General features: G+C 44.5%; 1 protein-coding gene across 2 annotated transcripts in view; it reads left to right on the plus strand.

Annotated features, from left to right (window-relative positions):
• The window catches only part of RUFY4 (RUN and FYVE domain containing 4), a 239,506-nt gene that overhangs the window by 212,497 nt on the left and 2,695 nt on the right, over positions 1 to 24,314 (plus strand). The gene's annotated exons all lie outside the window — the stretch shown is intronic.

The following is a 24,314-nucleotide window of genomic DNA, read 5'->3' on the forward strand; positions in this document are numbered from 1 at the left end:
TTTTGTAATTTTTGCAATTTTGTAATTTTTGTAATTCTGTTATATAGGATTTTATGGAAAAAAAATAATGAAAATGTTTTATTCTTTCTTTTTGAAAACAAAAATAATAATAAATAAAGAGTTCACAGCGAGATCCTTAAAAAAAACAAATATATTCTCCATCATTCAGGGCTGATGTGTCTCTTCGTCTTTGTTTTCCTTCTGAGTCGCCCTTCTCTGGGGAAGACCATTTCTGTGCTTGCTGCGCCCAGGAACCTCTTCTCCGGAGATCTTGGATATCATGGTGGCATTCAGTTCTCCTGGGATAATGTTCTCCCCTGGCACGCAGTGCCCTGTTCTTCTTTTCAGAAATGCTCAGCCATGTGATGAAATTATCCCTGAGTTAATGTGGACACCCACCAGGTCAGAATGCCCCTGTCGCCTCCTGCGCTACACTTTCTTTCGAGTTAGCAACATTTCAGATGGCAAGATGTCCTTCTATTGGTCTTTCAGTGTAGGGAATAGTCCGGAACAAGACAGAGCAGCGCTCCGGCAAGACAGATGCTGCTGGAGCGCAGCTTTGTCCCAAGGCCCAGAGGCTAGCCCCAGAAACACCCAGATGTGTTCTAATGCCGAGCCAAGCTTGTGTGTTTTACAGACTCAGAACAGAAGGCTGAATGCAGACACAGGGAAGGCCTCACACACTGTTTAGCAGCTGTCCGAATTCCCATGTATGTCTTGCAATGTACAGACTTTTTTTGTTAGGGTGAATATTGTGACATATGAAACAGCAAAGTCCAACTTTCATTATTCACTCAAAAGTGTTTCTTTCGGAATCACAATCTGACATGTTTCAAATGTAAAATTGTGGGCATTCCTATGTTCCCATAATGCTCTTTGCTTTTGTGCAAATCGCCAGGATTGGGTTCTTTGAAGGGATACTGTGTTGCGTGACCTGGCCTGGGGCACGCCTCTCGAACCCTGCTCTCTACTCCCCGCGACCCCTCCCCTCCAAGGAGCAGAAGGTTCCCTGAATATTATTTTTTCCCATTCCCAGCACTATGGTCCTTAGTTGGAAAAATTGTATTTTGAAAAGTAAATGTTTGAACATATTCACTCCAAACGTTAAGTTTCCAATTTCTCCTGTTTGTATACTTCACATGCCAGTTCTAAAATGTAAGTTAAAAAATATATGTTATAACAGTTTTTGTTTTAAGGTTGTATTTCCCCTTCCTGAACTCCAAATATCATTCCCTCCATCATCCCTCTGATCGTCTTTGATGTATTCCCTCTGGTCATTAATTTTCTTTGCAGCACTAACATGGGAGACCCTGTTATTCCCCCCTAATACTCTGCTGGCCCCTTCCCCCTTCTTTGCCTGTAGCCTTGGGTCCTCTCCTTATTTCAAGGGTTTTTATTTTAGATTTTAGCAGTGGGACAAAACTCACAACCCCTCCAAGCATTTTTCTAATTTCATGTATATTACTTTATTTTAGAAAATGTGCTATTCATTTAAAATTTTAGTATTTTTATTGTTTTATTTTACCCAAATTACATTTGTCATTTAGTGATTGTATTGGTTCTGCTGGGGCATGTATTGTCCTATCCTTTAGCAGGTTATATGGTCTGTTGCCCTCATACTTTATTGATCAAACTGTTCCCTTGATAACCTTCATTCTTATCCTCTGCAGTGCTATTAGTAATAATTTATTTAATGTGATATAGTTTACATAATACATTTTACACATGTTTTAAAACTTATACATATACTATATAACATACAATATAATAAAAATATACAAGAAATAACATAACATTCATGAAAACACATACATTCAATACCTATGAAATATATAAAAAGTGCTATTAGGCTCTTATGATAGTCTATGGCGGTCCCATGTTTTGGCTGTCACTGTAAGAGATAAATAAATTGCTTTGTATATCGCGCTTCTTGCCAGAGTCCACCCTCTTAGCACAGGGCTTCATATCAAACCCGTGCTGTTCTGCATGGTCTTTTTCCATGACAACTTTGCTGCACCTGAGCTATCCTCCCCGCCTAACAGATGTGTAATGAAGCAGAACCTCTGCCTCCGCTGCATCTCTTTGACTAATTTCAGTTGCAGAGTCACCGCTCATGCTCCATACGACTAAACTTCCATTGGTAGTGGTTATTTGATTATTTTGAGTTGAATTGAGACTCTAGCCAATTCTTTCTTGTTGTAGTCCTCGCTCTGAGTGTTGCTTTTCTCTGGAATTGGCCTTGGTATGTCCAATGGGACTGATTGATTATCGTTTTTGCCATCACATCTGGGATCTTTACTTGGGCGTCTAGTCCCACCTTTCAGAATCATGAGACATCTCAATTGTAGTTGATCTGTGATCAAAGGTCAGGACGAGCTGCGAGGGGCCCTGGTCAGCCTGAGAAGGATATTGGGCCCGTGAATAATAACAGTGAATTTATGACTTTGATAAACGTTCAGTACTGGTACCTGGGTGGGACTCTACACATTCTAGACTTGCTTGAGAATGGGGAATGGATCCCCTATGGTCACTTGTGTCGTTCACGGAACTTGATTTATTTATTTTATTTATTTGCATTTTTTAAAGCGCTCACATAGCCCGGGGGCATTGAGGCACTGTTACAGGAATATGTCGCTTAGTTGCACATTTATAACACGCTTAATACCCGGAAGTTTCACAGCGCGGACCCGAGGATCAAGCCTGTGTTGATTCGTGTCGTCTTGTTTCCACGGCGTGCACGTTGCCGCTGAGCTATCCTCCCGGGACCTTGATGGACTGTACTTCCTCTGAATAACGTCAAATAAGAAGAATTATGAGTAAAACTTTTCAGAATACATCTGACGGTTCCATGTAATGTCCACTAAATAAATTATTTCATGGTAATTTACTTCAAGAAAGTACTTTGAATTCTTATTTCAATGTTTTATTTCATTCACGGGGGGGGGGGTCCCCCAAAGTTCCCCTTGCCCCTGCACTACCCCCCTACCCCCAAACTTCTCTGCATCCCCCTTTTACCCTTCAACCCACAACGATATACATATATTCAAAGTCATTCGAAGTTATTTCCACAAAGTAAATTACCACAAAGTAATTTACTTAGTGGAAACAATGTGAGACCCATCTGGCTTGGTCTCTAGTAATGATGTGTGGCTTTAAACAGAAACTTGCATGTCCACTGCTCATTCAGCGGCACCCTTCTACCAGCTTTTGGGCATCAGGGAAATCACAGAAGCCTTGCAGCTATGGGCCCAAACACTTGTTGAAAATATGACGCCTGATTCTTGGTCAAGATGCTGCAAAAATGTTAGGTTAATTTCACTGGATTGGAGCCTACGAGGCAGCCAGATTAAGCTTCTGCACCATGTATATTGGACACCTGATAGGAAGTATAAAATAAACATGTTTGACAGTGTTCGTTGCTGGAGATGCAAGACAGAAAAGGGCACGTTGACCCACATGATCTGGTTGTGTCCCAAGTTGAAGCAATTCTGGACAGAGATATCAGAAAGAACTAATCTGGTCCTGGAAACCGATATTCCGATGATAGCTTCTGTCTTTATCATGGGTGATGATAAATTGCTAGGTGACTTACCGAAAGCAAGCAGGGCCAGGATGTTCAGAGGCTGCATGATGGCGAAGAAGTAAATTCTACAAGCTTGGAAATCAACTAATGGAATTGACATTGTAAAGTGTTCACTGACAGGGGTTTAGAGATTATAGCAATACTTTATTAAGTAGCTATATTAAGTAGTTGAGCATTAGGTAAAAGGGGATATGAATGTAGGTAATGTAGGTTCCATAGCAGTCACATCACACATCGAACCCGGAAACAATTTGGTGCTGGCCTTCCTCCCCCTGCTAAGTTCAAAAGGGCACACTCCAGTTGTGCTGTGCGGCGTGAACGTATGAGCCACGACCGTCCTCCTTACAACTCCTTCCAATCTCTCTCATTGGACCACGCCCACCTAATGGCTTCTTTTATCACTCTATTGTACCTCTCCACAATCCCACTTTTTTGGAGGTGATATATGGTACTGGTTTTGTGAGTAATGGATCTTTCCCTAAGGTACTCTTCCATTTCCCTTGACCTAAATTGCGAACCATTATCCATCAATATGTGTTCTGGGAAACCCTCCCAACCACATAGCTCTTCCAAGAAATCAATCACTCTTTTGGTTGTTATCTAGTCCAAAAATGTCCTGACCTGTTCCTTGCAGCTCGGTGTGACCATGTATTTGATTGCACTTGCTAGATCCTTCTTCAGTGTGATCCCTTCCTTCCCGATTACATGTCCCAAGTATTCCATTTCTTTCCTATTAATTGTTTCTTTTTCTTTACTGATCATCATTCCTACATTGTGCAGTCACTTGAGCACTCTCTAGTCTTCTGTTATGTTCTTTCTCATTGTCAGCATAGACTAGAATATCGTCTTGAAAGAAGATGACACCTTCCTCTCCATCAAAAATGCGCTACATTCTTTTCTGAAATACTGAAGCCGCATATATTGGTCCAAATGGCATCGTGCGGTATTCGAACAGCCCTTCTTGTGTGATAAATGCAGTCAAATGCCTCGAGTCCTATGCAGTTTTACTTGATGGTAGGTAGCAGTAAGATTAAGTGTAGAAAATACCTTTGTGGAGCCCATTGTTGAAATCAACACTTTTATATTCGGTAGAGGATGTCTTTCAGGAATTATGCCTTTATTGAGTTCTCTTAGGTCGATACACACTCTTTCTTTTCCTGAACTCTTCCTCACCACCACTAAAAGGGACACCCATTCCAGTGCATTGATGCTTTCAATAATCCCCTTTTCTGCCAATCTTCTTAATTCCAATTTCACCTAATTTCTCCTGGATATCAGAACACTATGTCGTTTCTGCGCCACTGGTTTTAACCCATGTATCAGCTATATGTGATGTGTGAATCCTTTCACGCAGCCAATCTCATCTTTAAATATTTCAGGTTGTATCTTTCCTTTCTCTGTTTCTGGACACTCAATTAGGAAAACCGATTCTACTGCATTTGGATCTAAACGTACCTTTAGCAACCTTTGATGTCTCCAGCTCAGTAGCAGATACTCCTTTCTTTGAGACATATTTGCGCCCTTGAGCCTTTCTCTCTTTGAACCTCAAGGTTGCTTTAAAGCATCCAATTAGGTCAATTTTTGCACCACCATAAGCCCTCGGCTTGATGTCAACTTCATGTAAATACGTCAGTCTGGATTTTCTCCATATTACCTCTGGAAGGAGTGTGTATTTGACTCCTGAACCACCATCATGTTTATCGCGGTGCCATTAACCAGAATGGTAGTCTTTGGACTATCAAACTCTCCATCTTCACCTCCTACTGCTGACACACATTCTTCACCTTCATCACTATCTTCATTTCCAATCCAATTCATGCTAGTGTTTTTATTCCTGCAGCATCTAGCTAGGTGCCCTTTTACATTCAGGTTTCCGCAAATTATTCTTATAGCAGGGCAATATGGACTATTAGTGTCATGGGTATCAGGCAGGTAGTTGGGGCAAGCTGGGTGGAGGCTTGGCAGGCCTAGCATAGGCACACAAAGAACCCATAGCAGATCCATCCTTTACTTCCTTCCTAGTGTTTGTAGTAACTTCCTGGTTACCACTTCCTGTTGCCAAACAGGAAGTGCATGACAATCCATGAGCTCTCTAGTGTTTGGGTGTGGCTGGCTATATAAGCCAGACCCAAGATTCTTCCCGTGCTTCGTGTTGCTTACCGTGAGCTGCATCAGCAACACACTTGCCGTGCTCTTCTTCAGTTTACCTGCTCCGGATCATCCTGCTTCAGCTTACCCGCTCCGGATCATCCTGCTTCCGATTACCTGCTCCGGAACATCCTACTTCTGTTTACCTGCTTCGGATCCTTCTGCTTCAACTTACAGGTACTCCGTGTTTTCTCCATGCCGCGGCTATCTCCGGTCAAGAGGGACTTCAGCACCGGCACCTGTAAGAACAAAGAAGAACAGCGTTAGTGTGTGCACTGCAATAACGCTGCACATACTCACCGAATCTTCCCAGGACGCTAGCATCCAGGTCAGTTGTGCGAGCGCACAAACCCCCTGCAAAAGAATGAAGAGACATTAGTCATTGCGCTCGTCCTAATACTGCAGTACATACTTACCAATATCTCCGTGCAAACTTACCAGACCACCAAGTCTTCGGTAGCGCTGAACCCCGACTCGAGGCGCTGGTATCACGTAATCCACTCCAGCAAGGGAAGAATAAGGAGAGACATTCCCAGACTCACTCGAATTTAAGGTGCTGCGCTTACCTACCAGCAGCTGACTCCAGCACGCTACTCTCCCACAAAATACCTTGCCATACAAAGACAATACGAACAATTCAGGACACTAAACAGCCTCTGCGCAACGTTCACTTGGAAAAAACTTTCTAGCCATTGAAGAAACTGGCGCCTTGAACACTCGGCCTCGCTGTGAAGGCATATAACAGCGTGTGGCATCTGAACTCAGCCAACAGACATTGGCATCATCCATATGAGCGAAACGCGCCCTTGCAAATGCAGGATGGAGTGCACACCTTACTAAAGATCAATGAATCCCTCTGGGTGAAAACAGGGGAAGTGAGAACTCAGGGGTCAAGAGAGGCTCATCCTTCGCTCCTGCAGTGACAATTAGCCCAGTGGGAAGGACTATCACACCTGTAGCATGTTCTCTATGTAGTCCGTCCCCTTCCTCATTGTCCACTTCAACCACGTCAAAATTCTGTGGTGTGACCCTTGTCTCTGTTCATCATTTCTCTAGTGTCTCTGTTCTCCTAGTTATATCTGTTGACTCTGGGCTCTATATTATCGCTGTTACCTCTCCTTCTCATGCTTTGGTTACTTAAACTTGCGATCACTTCTTCGCTGGGTGACTGCAGTGTATTAACTGAGGCACTTTTACTATGCTTTCTAATGTCTTCACACACTTCTCAGTGTGTTCAATCCCCATGTCTAAAGGTGGGTCATCTTCCGTCCACAGTTTTTCCTCGTACTTTGATACTGTTGCTCTGTAGCATAAATGGATCTCTCAACCTTTTTTCTAATTGTTCATTGAATTTACATGTTCTGGCCAACTTCCTAAGAGCTGTAATGTATTGTTCAACACTTTCCCCTTCCTCTTGTATTCTTTTCCAGAACTTAGATTGTTCTAAAATAGTGCTCAATTGTATTTCATAGCATTTCTTCATCTTTAGTATAGAGTTCTCATAATCATTCATATCCCCACATTCATCAGCCATCAGTTCATGTAAGTCTTAACATTTCTCTTGGCCTGCTGGTCCTAAACAATATAGGACTTTTTTTATTTCTACGCTATAATTTGTGCCACACACTACGTAATACAGGCTCTCCATCTTCAGGTAAGAACATTGTAGGTGCAGGAATGCTTCTTAGATGAATTACTTATTGAACATAATTTCAAATGGACTGTAGAATATGTTAAATTTGTATAATATTCATTTATGTGATCCCAATGTGTATGTGTCTGTTACAAAGGTGTACTTAGTGTGTAAACTTTATTAGTACCCAGCGAGAGACAATCAGATTGTTGTACGCAATCTGATTGGCTCTCATTGGGGCTTTACCCGACGCTTTACACGACGCAGAATCCCTCGAAGCTTTAGCTTCCTTCACATCCCAAGAGGGGGGGGGTGGCAGCCCCATAGCCAACGAGGAGGCCTCGGAACAGGGTAATCCCCGCTGTGAGCAACCTCACGGTTGGAGGCTGCCATCCTCCCCCGCTGGGGATTTAGGTAAGTGTTTTCTCCTCCCCTAACCCCCACCTCCTCCTCCCCAAACAATCCCCTACCCGCCCTCCCAACCCCACTTACCTTCTTTTTGCTCAGTTTTCGAGAGCAAACGTGCTGGGAACACTTCTGTTCCCAGGGCATCCGCTCCTGATGGTCACCATAGAAACGGAAAACAAACTCCCTTTTCCCTTCTCCAACGGCCATTTTACTTTACATTTTCTTTTTGTTTCTCTATTCCAAAACGCTGCTGCATTTCTGAACAGAAAAAGAATGCTATTAGTACCCCGGACTTGCGGGCCGGGGTACTAAAAGCAATAAGCCCCTCGCTGCGACGTTATACTGAGTCAGGTAATGCCCCAGGGCCTTCATTAAAGCCCTTGCTTCGCTCAGGGCTGTAACTATGGGCCCCGGGCATTACCTGACTCAGTAATGCCCCCAGAGCTCAGGGCTTATTGCTTAAATAAAAGCAACTTTTAAAGGTAGATAAACAGGCCAAACAAAAAAACAACTTTCAGTGATAATTTCCCTGAAGGGTGAGCTAGTCACAAGCAAGATCCAGTGCAGGTTCTGCACTCGCACATGGTCTCAGGGGGAGCCCCTTGGAATCAGTCTTGCGTTGAAGTAACAGATCCAGGCAGGAATAGCTGGTGCCGTGGGTTGCCGCCAGCTACACGGCCATCAAATCCATGCGACAAGTTTACCCGTCAGTTCTTTCAGATTCATGGCGGAAAATGGCAAACAGGAGCAACTTGCAAGTGGGGGTGAAGGATGCTCAGCACAACTCTAGATCTGTTGGGTGCTGCTCAAGGATGCTCAGCACAACCGTAGATCAGTTTGGTGCTGCTCAAGGATGCTCAGCGCAACCCTAGATCAGTTTGGTGCTGCTCAAAAGACAAACTTTATTGATGAAGTAAAAGCTGAGCGTAAGAAATGGAGCCACCAAAGCCATACATGGCTGCATGCCTGACAGATCAGCACAACGTTTCCCTAGTTGGAGCTTTTTGGGCCAATTAGATACGCTTAGAGCATGACCTCAGCAATATGTTTTTCGGTCAACTTCCTGGTTTTATGGATGTCTTCAGATTTCGTTTTTCTCGAGCAAAGCACAAAATCTCAAAGACTTGCACAGTACTTAAACTTGCACCGAAGTGGTTGCTGCCAACCCAGTTAGTGCCAACTTCAGAGTCTCTCCATGTTTTCGACCAATTTCTTAGATATAATGATTGAGCTTTAAGGTTTGTGCTTTAGCCGGTAAGATAGGTAAGTAAGTCGGTAAGATAGCTCAGCCTGTTGAACACTCACTGCTGCGATTTGTGTGTAATCTGCAAGTCACAGGTTCAAATCCTGGAAATACCAACTCAGCCTTTCATCTTTCTGAGGATGGTGAATGAGTGCCAACTCTGGTTGGCTGATATTGTAAGTGTATGTGTTCTATGTAAAGCGGATAGATGTAAGCACTGTATAAATAACATATCCTTAAGGAGATGTTGCGCCTAGAAACACAGGTGTACAGGTGCGCTATAAATGACCAATCATATGTTAAATGTTAAAGGTATTTATATCATGCACCGTTACCAACGAAGTTGGTCCCCAGGCGCTGAGGCAGATCCGTGAAACAAGAAGGTGAGCGGGTTAAGTTATTCGGGTGAAGAGGGAGCAGGAGAGTGAGAGAGGTGGGGTGCTGTTGGTGGCTTCAGTTCGGTTTCCACCGTGCGCTGAGCTTTGGTGTGAGTATCGGACCGGGGCGAGACCTTGTGTGCTGTTGGTGCGGTTTATGTGTTGTTTGTTGTTGTTGCAGTGTGGTGAAGTGAGTGCGGTTTGCTGGGCGAGAAATGGTTGTGTGGATTTTCGGGTGAATTAGGTATGAAGAGATTTGAAGTTGGGTTAGTGGGTTGTATGTCCAAGTTCTAGCAGATCTTGTTCTGTTTAACTAGCATTCCTTGTGGGTGGGCTTAGTTGCTGCTTTCCTTTCTTGGCCATATCTGTCTAATCTTTTATTCTGAGACCTCTGTAAGGGTAGCTAGAAAAGGCATCCTTCCCTTTGAATAAGAGGAGCTGCGGCACCTCAGTTTTGAATCCCTTCTCTTGAGGGTCTCTAAGCATGGGCGTAATTTTAGGGGGGCACAGGGGTGTTTGTCCCCCCCCCAACATTCATGGCACCATTTTGTCCCCATTCACCACTTTTTCAGATGTCATGTCACCCCCAACATTTTCAGCAAAGTTACTCCACTGTCTCTAAGAACGTGTTATGCAGCTGTGTCATTGTATAGCACAACATACACCGTGAACGATGTCTTGCCGCTTAAACAGCCGCACAGCATCACCAGAAGTCTGCCTTTCATGGCGACAGGAGACAGACGTGGTCTCTAGCAGAAGGCAGACCAAGCCCGCATTACCAGGGCAAAGCATAATGTCCCACTGGTACTGCCAACAGAGCAAGGCTGCAATCTACCCTGCTCTGCAAACATGCGGAAGTCCAGCAGCGACTGTGGCAAGCAAGCAGCTCTTGGATTGGCCATCCTAAAGAGATTTGACATCAATGGCCTTGCTTTTGCCTGGCAGACGACACTGTGCCCCACCAAGCTCGGTGAGCGGATAGCTTGAGCGGAAGGTGGAACGAATTATAATCTATTCATAATTGAGCTAGATTGAATCTTTTTTATTTCGAATAAAAAACACTAGAGGGAGCCCCAACATCAATAATGAACTAAAGATCAACACAAGCACGAAGCACGCCATTCAGCCGCCGCTGTTTTGGCGCAGCGCCTTGGGAACAGGGGCCACGGACCTATCCACGCCTGATTATGTATTCCCTAAATATATTGTCACCGAAGCACTAGTAAATGCAGTGTTTCGGTTAACTGCTAATTTAAGGAGAACACTTCAGGATCAGTGGTGCTGTCCTGAATGCACATGGGTTGTTTTGTCTCGCATACATGACATGCAAGACGGAGCAACCCACTTGTACATGGAGCGTTCACTTTCAGGACGGTTCCATGTACTGATCCTGAAGTGTTTTCCCTAAATAAACTGCTGGCGCGGAAACAGCCGGACACTTGCTTTCAGGTCCAGCTGTTTTGTGCAGCCTTGGGCGCAGGTCCCATCCAGGCGTGACGTATTGGCCACGTATGCCGGCACCTGTGCACTGGGATATTTATGTTTGCTTAAATATATTGTCAACCGAAACGGTATGTTAAGGAAACACTATCTGCTCCGTACATGGTGCTGCCCAGGGCTTGAAGTGGCCCCGGGCTCAGCCCTGGCAGTCTCCCAAACCATCTGTTGAGCCAGGGCCCTTTCCTCACTCCACTGCCCTGAACTCAAGCCCTGCCCATGAGAAGCGAGTGTCACACCCACTGCACTATTTGGTAGAATCTGGACTGGTTGTTTCATTCAATAGACTGCTTGAAAGCCCATTAAGGGCATTATGTGACAAGCCATCTACTAAAGAAACCGAAAGCAATCCAGCACCTACCAAATAGCACAGTGCTGTGCCATTTGGTAGGCCCTGGATTTCTTTCGTTTCATTCAACAACATGCTTGCCACATAAAGCCCGTAATTCGGCTTTATGTGGCAAGCTGCATATTCAATGAAACAAACAAAATCCAGCACTTACCAAATAGCATGGCAAAAGAAAAACGAATGGGCCTCATTACAAATTTGCCGGTAGCCTTGCCGGTAAAACCGTCAGGCTGCCGCCAAACTTGCGATTTTTCCGGCACCCAGGAATGGGCAATTACCCGGTCATTATGGCCCCGCCGGACCCGGTAATTACCCACACGTGGGCGCCGGAAAAAATGCCGTTACATCCGACATGCTCTGCTCGTGGGTGCCGGTACGCCGCCAGGTCAGACCTGGCGGGCGGGAAGTCACCCGCCTTATTTACCCACCAACTCTTTATTTTGCTGTTGGGGTTTGTGAGTGGTGGGTAAAGCATATTCCTTTTATTAAGCTGGCACATGTGTTTTTATGCAGCTAAGCAAAAAGGATTATTTGCTGAGATCAGATTGTAAAATGTGTACATTGATAACAGGCAATCTTGAACCATGTATTTTGAGGATTTTATTTTAATTCAAAGGTATTTGCTAGGTCCCACCCAGCATTATTAAGGCCACACCCCAATGCAAATGCTGTGAAGTTTTAGAGTCCCCTTCGGTTTCTCATTCCACTCAAGGCACTGCTGCCCTGTGTGTGCACGCTCCATAGCTCAAATAGGTTGCTGTGCCCCGCATGTTATGTTTGCGACAGGTGCCAAAAGTGCTGCGCAAAGACACAACTACCACCACAAGAGACTGAGCAACAGAAACGGTCATCATTCAGTACCTGGTTTCCCGTAGCACTGCCAGGGAGTGGCCTGAGGCACAACCCTTATTGCTGCAGGGCCTAACATGCCTTCTGTAATATGATGGTGCTTATTAATTTGTTTAATGCCCAAAAACATGTCAAACTTGGTTGTGGAACTGTATTGTTATGCATGTTAGTATTCTATTATCACTTTGTAACTTTTGAACAAATAACGTTTACTATGTGTATTTCTGCATTTACAATGAAAGTGTAGTGCCTAACATGTGTGAATGCCCGCAGCGAGCGTTAAACCGGTCTTAAACGTGTCTCATCACACTGCTCTCTGAGTTTTATAATTATGTGAGTTGGCTGTGAAATTATTTTATGAACATGCACTTATCTACTCTTTTACTTTTGTTATGTTTTCTTGGTATACTCCAAAATAAAGCAAAACTGAAGGCCTTGGTGAAATGAGCCAGACCTGGAAAGGATCAGTTACCACTAAATCTTTTTAACTATAACCCAGGAAATCCATCTTGAGCAAAGCAGAGAATTATGGGGAGGAAGGATAGCTCATGGGCAATACGCTTGTCTTCGGAGCAAGACAATGTGGTGCAACACAGGGTCGAATCCTGATCCCTCGCTTAGAAACCACTCGCTGGTATAAAGCGCGTTATACATGAAGAATAAAATAAATAAATGTTGATCTCTACTGCTGGGCATGAGTCCCAATGAAATATCCTCTCCACAAACACACAGACTGCCTTTGGCCCACCGCCATGCACACACACAAACACATACAGAACTAGCCCGAGGCATGGCCAGTCTGTGCATTGGCCCCAGGTCATACCGTCACAGGGGCCCCGCAAGGCCCCAGTGTCTGCCTCCACTGATGTGCAGTTTCCATGTACGAACCTTCGTCAGGCCACAGTGTTGCCTCCTGTGGCTCTTTAGAGGCCCATCAGATGCAGCAGGTACTTCAATGGCTGCTCATCACTCTCATTATTCAAGCAGCATGTTAAAGTGGGGGTGATTTACAAACGATGGCCCATTTAGGAGAGGAGATGCTCATAACGTTTCTGGGTTAAGAAATGTTCATTCTGAAAGCAGGCACAAAGCACCAGTTAGCTGCCTAAATCTACGCTCTCATTGAGGTAAATTACAAACAATAGAGTTTTAAATGAGCTACATTATTTAAAGATATTCATACTTAACACACAAAAAGAGTTTATTTTTGGTAGAATGTGATATGTTCATCACATCATATATGAACCCTGCATTTGTCAATCACGGAAACACAAACAGGTAAACGTTTCACACATTACATGTTGTTATACGTCTTGAAAATTCATTTTCCAAACCCAAATGCCATGTTTTTGCATTTTGCTTAATTGCATTCTGGTATTTGTAGTCTCCCAGTCAAGATGGGGGAATGATGCCACAATTGTACTCTTTTTACTTAACATATTTCTGTAACGATGTATATATTTGAATAAGTACCTTACTGTGGCATGTGGACTTTTTAAGTCCCCTTTATAAAGCATAGTATTGTTGAAAGCCAGACATCAACCAGGTTGAGGAGGGGGAATGCGGAGAGGTCCAGCGAGTCCTGAATATCTGCCCAGGATGTGGCAAGAGAGGTTGCAATCCTGGAGACTGGGGCAGTTATTTTTCTCCCGATTGCGGCCATGTTCTACTTTTCAGGGACAAGTAAAGGATACATGTGGGTGGACAGCGTAACTTTTTTTCAGAGGGCGGACGCATCCCTCTTGCGCGTTTTTGAGGTCGACAAGCTTGCTCATGCATTTGGCTAGCAGGATTTCACCCGGGATTTCATGTTCCCAGTGCAGACACATAAAATGATTATCAAAGCACATGCTTCTATTGGGATTTTGTATTCCTGGGAATATTTCACTACATATTGCTTGGTTAAAAAGGTGAACACCTTTTATACTATGCCAGTGTATTAAAATGGAAAATGTCCTCTCTCAGGTTATTTTTCTGTTGTTGATTATTTTTTTTGAAAGGCCAATGCTCTTTTGTCTGGTGGATTTTCTTCCAAGGGGAAAGGTCCATTGAACTAAATTTGTATCTTTCACTTTAAGATATGTTCACTTACTATGCGTATATTCTTGCGTGTCAGCTTTTGATTTTCGTCATGGGGGCAAATGTCCACAAATCGAGTGAAGTGCAGGAGCCACACTCATCCCCATGTCAAAACAACACATTTTACAGCACATATTGCTGCAGGAATATGAAAGAAGACATATGATTTACAGGAAGTTCTAAACGTATAACATCTCAGCAGCAGTCTCTAAACCTGCTCTGTTGCCTTTGCAACTTTCTGTTATAGGATCCCCTGCTATTCTACACCCAGCGAACAGTATTGGACTGCTCATCCCCTACAATCGAAGCTCAGGGGCTTTGTGATTACAATCGAACAAGAGATGTTCTCCAAAAACTAGTTCAAGGAAAAGCCACTTAGGAAAGGGTCAATTCAATACAGTGTGATTGTAAATGTAAGTGTAGAAAGCATGAAGCTGTGAACTCGTTTCCAATAGACAGACATTTAGTAAATGCTGATTGGGGCCATCTGTGCAGTCGATTTTACAGTATGTTTTTGATCAGCCCATATATTTCTGGTGCCTGGCCTATATTGCTACATTTAGTCCAGTGATGGGCGGGCCGGAATGTTAGTCTACACTGCATTTGGTCATGTCACACTAGAGGCAGAATCATTTCTGATGTACATGCACACTTTGCATGTGTTGTGCGTGTCTACCCCCTCCAGCTGTGGGGGCAGAGTCCCAACCGTCTGGCTTCCGAAGTCTTCCAGGCGACACAAATTCAGCATTGCAGTCACCCTCCCTTCCCACGTCCTCGTTAGATCCAGTGGCACAATCCTGCCTTCTAGCGGTGCCTTGCAAACCTTTGGAATTTCCCTTTTTATTTACTCCCTCCATGCTCCTGGGGTGGGTTGGTGCCAGACTTTATTTATACAGTTTTTATATAGCGATTATATCCAAAGCTTTATCCACATTCGTGCAGTCACAGAATCTATGCCACAGAGAGATAACCACTTCCTGAAAGTGGTTTTCGCCATGCAGAAGCCAAATGGCCTTGTCTTTTTGTCTTGTCTAACTCCTCAGCCAAGCTATGCTCAGAAGCTCTTCTGAGAATGGTCTGATTACTTACTGGTAATCTTCATTACTCATAGTCCTGATCTTCCTCGTCACAGTACTGAGACCTCTCTTATCCCTCCCTGCAGGGAGGGTCACATGCTCCGTCTCCCCCGGGGCTGGCTTGCAAGCCAGCTTTGTAATCACACTGCAGGCTGACCTCACAGAATTGGATCAGCTCCCAGAAACGTATCTCCTCCTGCTATTGGCTGCTGAGTAATAGGTTACCTATGTAGCCCTTATAGAGAGCATGATAATTGGACATTTGAGTTTTGCGTCAGTGGGTTGGTTTAGCTGTGCCAGCCCACCATTACCTAATTATAGCTTGTTCCATTATGAATTTGTTCCCATAACTTTTTAGCTGAAGCAAGCATTTCGCACCTGAGCTCTGAGTGCTCATTGGCTAGGCCTGAGCCATTCTTGTTACAATTATGTTTCAAATGTTGTGCGAGTCTTTGCTAAAAATGTCTTTCTTTCCCAGAAAGAAAAGAAAAAAAACACACTGGGTTGCCGTGGCTACTCGCATTATTGGATAATTAAAAAATGTTTGTCTGCAGAAAGCAATGTTATCTGACTGTGCGACCTTGGCTCTCATGGGTTTTGCGAGGAGCATTGCTGAAGGCTTATGTAGCCAGTGTTCAGTGAGAGAAATTAACTTGGCTGTAATTTTCCTGAAACATGGCTTTACACTGTGCAATTAGACCATGTTAATTCATATAGGCATTTGCAAGCCTTTAAACAGGGATTTTTGTGTTTGTAGATTCTGATATTGCAGCATTGATTCTAATGTAGCATGGAAGTTGCACTGTTGGTGAAGTGGGTGTGTTTCAGCATATTTGTCACCCATGGGAGCGCTGGGGCCTGGTTCAAATGATAAGTGCGCTCCTTGTTCTTCCTGCTGTTCTTCTGTATATGCGCTTGGGGTGAGGGGGCATGGGTTTGATCTCGATTTTCCCTCTTCAGTCCCCCCTCTTGTCGAGTTTGTCGACCACACCACCAAGCAACATTCACCTCCTTCCGGTCTGCATATCTTTGTCAATTCCTTGAAGTGTCCATAATTGTTTGCATTGTTGTTGATGAACAGTACATATAAGAGTTTTCTCCTTCTGTGTTCCACCACACTCACTTCCCTTCGTACTTCCTCTGATCACAGGAAGTGGCCACCTTTATTACTGCTGGAACCATGTCGCACACCACTATCTTCTCCCTTAGTCCGGCTCTTCCTTTCACCATGTCTCTTATTTGCCTTCTGATGTCTTCTTCTGTTGTTCTCTCACATCTTGCAATGTATCTCGATCTTGCACAATGATGCTGTGCTCGGTACTAGTGCTTCCGTTATCACCTTCAATCAACCAGGCAGTCATGATGTCATCCATTACCATGCAAGCACTAGCTAGTTCTTTGCTTTCTCTTTTCAGATGCATTTTTTGCTGACCATTCTTTAGTATGCTGGTACTTCACCCAATGATTCTTCTGTCTCGCTCGAGAAGTAATTCCCCCCTCTTTTTTACTCCTCTGTCTGTTTTTCTTCTTCCGTTGTTTTCCATCTTGGTGAATGTGTCAGTCTTCACATCTTCCTTGGACATCACCAACAAGGGCATGCTGATGTGCACCAACGAACAGTTGCCTCCCCAATTCGCTGGTAGTTTCTCTTGATCTTTATATCCATATGGTCAATAGTTGTCCATAAGCGGTGATGTTCCTGCTCTCCCTATTTCTTTCAACCTTCTATCATCCAGCATTATTGTCCACTTCTTGTCACTGTTGTGCTGGTAACATAAGGCTGGTAACTTCACAGTATACGTCCTTCTTCATTCTCCACCCAAGTGACCATCTTCGCTCTTTTGTCTCACTCCGTTAGGCACTTATCATATTTTTGTCTCTTTTTTTTTTCTTCTTCTTCTCTCTTTTGTTTTTTCGTTCTACTTTTATTATAATTTTTTTTCTTTCGTTTTTTTTTCTTCTCTTGCAGCTTGCTCACTGGTGCATTTGCGGGTTGTTTCTTCTCTCTGGTCACTTTCCACACACAGTTGTTCTCCAATTAGCTGCTTTATGTAATCATCTTCCATAGGGGATTACTCCCCCCTTTTTTTTTTATCAATCTCAATGTTGCTGTCTTCCCTTGCAATCTTCTTCACACCTTGGGATACATGGGCGTCGTGCTCTGCTATAGTAATTTCTGTTGTAATCAATTCTCTTCCGGCATATGTTAAAGAGCAGTCAGGACAGCTCTCTCCAGTGGTGTCCCTACGAATTTTGTACATGTGTGCATGTTGTTGGTCACTTCTGCTATGTATGTTATGTGTATGTTTTACTCCCTTTGTGTCTGCCCTTACCTCTCCTTACTTTAGCAGCAGCTTTTCCTCACCCACTGACGCCGTAACTCTTCCTGCTTAGGTTAGGGAATGTTAGCAGGGGATACAGCGGTAATGCTCACTATTACATATAATTTTCAAATTACCACCCCCATTATTTCGTTCATCATTAATAGTCCCATCGTGAAGGTAAAAGTCCTTATTTGCGTGCCCATAACCACTTACGCTGCTGGGTCCTTGCAGCTGATGAGATGATAAAGTTGCCTGCATGAAAATCGCAAGAAAGGCGTTAATACGTTAGTACTTGTTACTAACCTCAAGCTCCGCGAACTAAACAATCACTAAGGGCAAAATGAAACCTCCCCCTGGACATTTCGTGTTTTCAAAATTTCTTAATATGGGTAGGGAAAATCTTGGGCTGTTTATTCAATGGAAGCAAGGAAATATACTTCAGGAAAACGTGCTCTAAGGGGTCTGAGGTTCCTGATAGGGTGGGCAATTGAGTGGGGAATGCTTCACGATGGTTTAATGAGTAGGCCTCAGGGTTACTAATGGAAGATAACATTAAGGAAATTTCCTACACATTTCTAACAGCATACATACGTAACAACCTGCATGTGCGGGGAAAAGAGAAGGAACAAAACAGTGTTACAGCTGTAGGTGCACAAAATGTAATATGAAACTCAATTAAACTTTGGACATGCGTGTGTCGGTCCCTATTCTACTTGCTAGTGTGCGTTGGACCAGAGGATGGCCATATTTCCCTAACTCGGTAGTGTTCGTGCTATTTTGCAGTTCACGAAAATCTCTTGCGTTGGCCCTGTTGATCGTTGCTCCCTCGTTGCCAGGGTGGCCACCGCTTTGTAGGGCGTGACGCCTCACACATCTAACAAAGTCTGTCAGGAGGGGAAAATGTCCCACTGTAGTCCGTAGCCATTGGGTGTTAGTTGTCCGTAGTCTTCAGGCCTGCCCTGGGTCCTTTATATCTGGAGAGAAATGAAATAGAAGCGCTTGAGACCTGAGCATTTACATATTCTTCAATTTCTTGACCTAACCTCTCTGCACTACTCTTGCACTATTCAGTGTCCTAGTGGGAGGAGCCAATGGTACATTTATGCACCATCCTGTCACCACCTGGTGGCGTTCAATGACGGTCTGACCGTAACTTGTTGCGCTATTCGAAATGTACCCAGAAAATGGGTAGGCACTCAATTTATGTGAAGATACTCATTACACACTTGGTTCATATATACGCAATTTAGGTGCTAGTGTACAAATGGGCGTTTGGATCTTTATATTTACTGTGCTTTTGTTGTAAGCTATTTATAGTGTGTGCCTTTGTCCCGTGGGGCATCAGGGACTGACAAGCTAAACAGGGAAACATCAGGGTGGTAATATATTTGTCATATAGGGTGGCTGTGTTTCTAAATTAAGTGGACCATGTTACTTAGTTAAGATAATCGCATGGTTTTTAAATCTTTTTTTCTATGGCTCCTCTCTCAACTTCTCAGGGCGTGTCTCACAGTGAACTGCAAGCACTTTAACCTGGTACTAATGAAATTCGCTACCAATTATTCGCTACATGTCCCTCCCCCCTCTTTTTTATTTATTTATTTATTTATTTATTTTCTCTTTTCTTTCTAACCCAACCCTCACAATTTACTCCCATTCTCTCTATCCCACCCCATGTCCACTTTTTAAACCCTACCTACTCTGTTAATTACTCATTTAGTCTAGTATTTTATTACTCCACTACTGTAATTACTGTTGCATTTAAACAATATATTTCTCCCCCCATTATCTGCTCTCAAATTTTAATACAACCTTTATTCTCCAGTTCGTGCAGCAATGACCTCTTTCCCTATGTGTGTTGGCTAATGCATTTGTGACAGTGCTGTGTTCAAAAGCGCTAGTGGCATTACTACTTGCACTGTGTTATTTTGTCGCCAAACGGTGTCTGTTGGGAACATGGATCATCCACCCTTTACCTCTATTTCTCTCCTCCCGTGGTGAACCGTCAATTAAATGTAGGCCTCCCCCCTCAAGTGCACCTTCTTCCACCTTGTGTGTCTCATTTAATTGTTCTGTGTTATTCGTGTATTCATGAGCCCAGTCTCCTCGCTGAAAGATGTGTGCTCAAAATGTAGCTAAATGTACTCTCTTGTGATGCGCTATCATTATGCACCCCCTCTGTACCGTGCACCCCCATTATGCTTAAACAATCTTCCTTACTTTCAACATGTGTATGCCTGGTGTTTAACAAGTTATGGATTTCTCTGTTAATAAGGTGGTCATATCCACATCGCTCATGATGTCACAAATGTCTCTTCCCTAATGCATGGCCTAGTCGCCCCACTGTCACCCAGAAAAGAAAATGTTTTGATACCTATCACCACCCCTATGCAATTGTACTCTGCATTATTGAGTGTGCGTGAGTGTGTGTGTGTGTCGGCGTGCGTCTCGCCCGCTCTGTCGGCGAGGTGGAGCCTGAGTGTGTGTGTGGCAGAGTGAGTCAAATCAAGTTTGTCTTGGGCTGTCCTATTAGGGGTATAATGTCAATCTATCTCCTTTGAAAGGTTTGTTCCCCATCAGGAAGACTCCTCCCAGTCATGTAACCGGTACCGTTGCTATTGTGTCAGTGTTCTGTATGGGTGCTTACTGCTGTGCAGTGCCCCTGGGTTGTTATTCTTGTCAGTCCTGGTGTAGTGGTGCTGTCATTTGTTGTGTCTGTACATGTAGTGGTGACAGTGCCTGCGTTGGTGCTTGTGGTGTCTGCTGAAATGATCCCGTCCTGCCCCATGTATCCTCCCCACATGGGCGGTGCATATTGTGGTGGTTGTTGACACTGCTATTGTGATTCTTGTGCGTGTGTGTTGAGGCTGTTTTTAACTGCCCCTCCCATTGCATACTTTAATAATTAATGTTGTGCCTACTTGTCCTCATCTGCCTTTCTTTGCCTCTGCCGTTTATTTTTTGTTGTTTTTTTTTTGTTTTTTTGTTTAATTTTTTTTTTTTTAACCGTCTTCTCTTGCCACAATCTACAATCACACAGTCAATATCTAGCGTGCTATCCTTCCTTCCTCCCTTCCATAACCCCATGCATGCTGCACCACCCCTTACTGATCCTCTATCATGTTTGGCTGTGCTGTCTCGTTCAGTCGTTCTCTCCTCCTCCAATCCCTTTCTGTCCCATTCCAGTGCAACCCACTCACTTACCACTTTTATGGCTTGTTCATCCTCCTGCTTTTGTACCCACTCCTTTGCCATCTATCCCTTCTCCACGCTCTTTTCCCATAATCTCCCTCTCATCCTTCCTCCTCCATTCCCTTTCTTCCCTTTCCAGCTCCCCCGCTCTCTTCCTGTCCCTTTGCACTGCACTTTCTTTTCACAGTCCCTCTCCCTTCCCTCTCTTCTCCCTCCATGTGCACTGCCCAGTCAAGCTGTTGTGCTCCTTCTCCCCACTCTCTTTTGCTATTTTTACTCCATGCACCACCCCTGTTATCTTCCATTAAATTTAATTCCTCTGTACCTGTTCCTTCAAATCTGCTTTCATGCACTGCAGCCTTCCCTTGCTCGCTCCTCTGCTGCTAGTGGGTTGTTCTGCACCTTCCTGTTTGTTCTCTTTAGTGTATTGTGATTGTGTGTGTGTGTGGTGTTTAAATGTCCTCCTGCTATTTTCAGTTCTCTCATGCAATTCATTCCTTGCTTGCCATCCTTGTCATCAAATATTACACTCCCGGAGGTGCGGAAGGGCGAGTCCCCTCTTCCCTCTGCTAGTGATGGTTCAGCATCTGCTGACGCCTTGCCACTTCCCTTTCGTTCATGCGCCACAGTTCAACTGTAGCCATGTGCTCTTTAAGCCTATTCCCGTGTAAGCGCTGTGTATGTTTGTCCTTAGCTATTGCTGCACGCTTCTGGAGAACCTGCCTATGAGCAGCCATGGTCTTATTTATTTAGCTTCAGTACTTTTGAATCTTTACACACTGGGCCTCATTACGACCCAGGCGGTAAGTTACTGCCTGGGTCGTACCTTTACCACCATGGCGTAATCTAAGTTTACGCCATGGTGGTTGGCGGACTTACCGCCCCATTCTGAGGTTGGCGGGCGGTAAATCCCCAATCCCCATTTACCCTTCCCCATTCCCATTTTTGCCCCATAGGGCATAATGGGAGTGGGGAAGGCGTTAATTACGCCACCGTAAATTACGGTGGCGGAATTAACAACAAGGTCCCTTAGCGCCATGGATTTTAACACCTGCTAAAAGCAGGTGTTAAGTCCTCCATGGCGCTAAGGGACCTCGGAATCAGGCGGTAAGGGTCGGCGCTGTTTACGCCGCCGTAAAACCCTTAACGCCTGACTCGTAATGAGGCCCACTATGTTTAACTAACTTATTTCGGCATGGAAGCTGTGTGCTACACAACAGGTGAAGGGGAGTCATTTCTCTATTGTGTGACACATTTTACCTCACCTTAATTTGAAAATTTCGATAGCCCGCTGTTCAGGGAGCAAAAGTTAGAAGATAATTGAACATTCTTCAACTTCTGTAAGCCTTCTTGGCTCCGCACCTTAGCCAGTGCACTCCACGTGCAGCCCATCTTCACCAAACCATTGCCTTCTCCAGCACACCCCCACAATCTTGCGCATGTGTCTTCCACACACCGCCTCTGGGTCACCTATTCTCCAAATCCAAAACCACACCACTATCTCCTCACCATCAAAACTCTGTGTCCTATGCATCAATCTGAAGGTGACGTCACCAAACTAAAAACACAGTGCAAATGAACAGACAAATGTGCATACACAGAACAATAACCCATTTCTCCCAACTCCACAAAAATCCCAAAATAAAACCCCACAATCCCCACAGCTGTCTTCCTGTCTCAACTGGAACAAGGTAAACCACAATAAAAACTCTTATAATTGGATTGCGCACGCTGCGTCACCTCACGTGTGACACGCCCCTCACCAGGGGAGCTTAACCAGTCAATTATCGTCTGCACTCGGGAACAATCTAGCTACCTCCTGCGGGGAAACATCATCCACTCACTGAACTAAAACGCTCAATTAGCAGGGAACCTCATCTACTCATTGATCTATAACGTCAATTCATAGGAAATCCAGAGCCCCGTACATGAAATCGCCATCCAGACCACCAAGCGCGGCACTCCTGTCCTATATGTGGGGAGTTACTACCCCACCCAATAGGCTCAAAAACACAAGAAGGGACCACTGCCAGCGCCCCAGTTCCAACTACAATTCACGTGCCGATCACCACCAATTCGCTGAATTTTGCAACAATGTCCAATCTCCCACCACCCAATTTACAGTGCCTCCCCCCAGTTTCTACCCAAGCAAAAGAACTTAACATTTCTGCAACATACTGATCAACAATACATTATAATACTTGAAACATTCCCCCCCTCAAAGCCCATGTTGCTGGTTGACTTACATTTCCTATGCTGCACTGGCACTTGCTCTGCTACTGGACACCCCCTCAAGGCGCTTCACCGGACCCCTTCTTCTGCAGGGCTCTCACCTGCCCTCAAGCGGGGTATTTCCAAGTGGCCCCTGAAGCCTTTAGCCGGTTGCGCGTTTTCCGGCGGTCTTCAGGTGCAGGCGAGTGTCCCACAGCTTCCTTGAGTCGGCGGCAGGGAGTGCAGTTCAACGCAGGGCTTGCGCAGGCAGTGCTCATTCACCCAATGATACAATGAGCAATGAGCATCACAGAGGGCACCAACTTGTTGGGGAGAATCTGGACCCCCACCAGGGCTGTGGGGCCCAGCAGCCATACCCTCACCAGCTATGGGAGACCCCAACACCTCCCATATGGCCCACAGAAATGCAACAGAGTCCCAAGCAGGCAGCAGCATGTTCCAAACTGTGTTTATTTCTGGGCAGCAAAACAAAAAAAAACAAAAAAACACGCAGAGCATCGTGCACATCGAGAGTTCAGGCGCCGTCTCCCTCGGGGCTGGCTTGCAAGCCAGCTTTGTAATCACACTGCAGGCTGACCTCACAGAATTGTATCAGCTCGCAGAAACTTATCTCCTCCTGCTATTGGCTGCAGAGTAATAGGTTACTTATGTAGCCCTTATAGAGAGCCTGATAATTGGACATTTGAGTTTTGCGTCAGTGGGTTGGTTTAGCTGTGCCAGCCCACCATTACCTAATTCTAGCTTGTTCCATTATGAATTTGTTCCCATAACTTTTTAGCTGAAGCAAGCATTTCGCACCTGAGCTCTGAGTGCTCATTGGCTAGGTCTGAGCCATTCTTGTTACAATTATGTTTCAAATGTTGTGCGAGTCTTTGCGAAAATGTCTTTCTTTCCCAGAAAGAAAAGAAAAAAAACACACTGGGTTGCCGTGGCTTACTCGCATTATTGGATAATTAAAAAATGTTTGTCTGCAGAAAGCAATGTTATCTGACTGCGCGACTTTGGCTGCTCGTGGGTTTTGCAAGGAGCATTGCTGAAGGCATCTGCAGCCAGTGTTCAGTGAGAGAAATGAACTTGGCTGTAATTTTCCTGAAACATGGCTTTACACTGTGCAATTAGACCATGTTAATTCATATAGGCATTTGCAATCCTTTAAACAGGGATCTTTGTGTTTGTAGATTCTGATATTGCAGCATTGATTCTAATGTAGCATGGAAGTTGCACTGTTGGTGAAGTGGGTGTGTTTCAGCATATTTGTCACCCATGGGTGCGCTGGGGCCTGGTTCAAATGATAAGTGCGTTCCTTGTTCTTCCTGCTGTTCTT

The sequence above is a fragment of the Ambystoma mexicanum genome, chromosome 9 (genome assembly GCF_040938575.1).
Source record: "Ambystoma mexicanum isolate Mex_15411 chromosome 9, UKY_AmexF1_1, whole genome shotgun sequence".
In the NCBI taxonomy this organism is placed as follows: domain Eukaryota; kingdom Metazoa; phylum Chordata; class Amphibia; order Caudata; family Ambystomatidae; genus Ambystoma; species Ambystoma mexicanum.